We start from the raw sequence: 1,293 nt of genomic DNA, 5'->3' as shown, positions 1-1,293 counted from the left end.
CACACACACACACACCCTCCCCCCACACACACACCCCAGTCACCCTCTCACTCTACAAACCCCACAACCCCCCCACACACACCCACAGTCCCCTACAAACCTCATACCCACCCACACATCCCTACAAACATACCCCCACTAGTTCCCCATACTCCCCACACTCTCCCCCACAGCACACATACATCCGCATATGCACCCACATCCCTCCACATGCCCCCATACCCACATACCCACAGCCTCCCCTACACCCCACCCCACACACACACACACACACACACACACACACACACACACACAACCCCCCACAAACCCCATATATCCCTCACAGCCCTCCAACCCCCGCCCCCAATATACAAGAGTAAGATTTCATTTTGAGCTATAATGCAATCACCTCTGTATACATGATGCAACACACACAAATCAGGACAAAAATATTTTTTGAAATAAAATTAAAATTTATTGTAGATATTTGATTTTTAGTATATAATTTGGGTTTTTTTTTCTGGTTCCAAGATGGCAAACCCCCTTCCCAAGAGGAATACTTCTAGGGGCGAGGGGAGGGATGTCTGGTGGCAAAGGTCAGGTGTTAGGGACAGGACTTCCAGTCCCAACATGGCGAGCAGGGGGCAGGGCACCTGTCAAGGGGTGAGGCTACCCATGTGGCCAGCCCTCAACAGTTCACCAAAACTAATTAAGTGGCCCTCCAGCCGAAATAATTGTCCACCCCTGTTCTGACGGGAACCATTAACAATAGCAGGATGTGGACCTGTTTGAATAACAGCTCATTAGCTTGTTAGATAATAAACACATTATAAACAGGCAAAAGACACCTCCTTTGGAGGCATAGCTGAGGGCTGTGCAAAACAGTTGTTTCGATTCGGTTTCGGTTTCAGCAGTTTCGGAGGACAGTGATTCATTTCAGTGTTTTGAATCACTCTTTATTTTGTTTTGGCCAAATCTTTGGCCTCTGAATCTCTTTTGAACGGGCTTGAAGGGAAGTTTTGCACAGCCCTACCCAGTCAGGAGGGTCTTGGGGCCCCAGCAGGGAGCAGGACGGGGCCGTGGGTGGCTCGTCTCGGGGAGGGAGAGGGCCACTGCCCTCTGTGCAGGCAAAGAGACGCCCGTGTGGATCTCTGATCCCTGTTACGCTGAGTCGTGGGTCAGGGAAGCAGCACAGAGTGACAAACAAGCCTGCTGGTCCCTGGTGCATGTTGTGGCTCTGCAGGGAGTAGAGATCCGTGTTGGGGTCTCCTCACCACTGCTGCCCGCCCCGTGCAGTCCCACATTGCCGCC

General features: G+C 51.6%; 1 protein-coding gene across 6 annotated transcripts in view; it reads left to right on the top strand.

The window, feature by feature from the left end:
- AMOTL1 (angiomotin like 1) overlaps positions 1-1,293 on the top strand; it is a 148,362-nt gene that overhangs the window by 116,377 nt on the left and 30,692 nt on the right. The gene's annotated exons all lie outside the window — the stretch shown is intronic.

This window comes from Alligator sinensis, unplaced genomic scaffold, assembly GCF_000455745.1.
Source record: "Alligator sinensis unplaced genomic scaffold, ASM45574v1 scaffold116_1, whole genome shotgun sequence".
NCBI lineage: Eukaryota > Metazoa > Chordata > Crocodylia > Alligatoridae > Alligator > Alligator sinensis.
The sequence above is the reverse complement of the archived record's forward strand: the minus strand, read 5'-3'. Positions and strand labels throughout refer to the sequence as shown.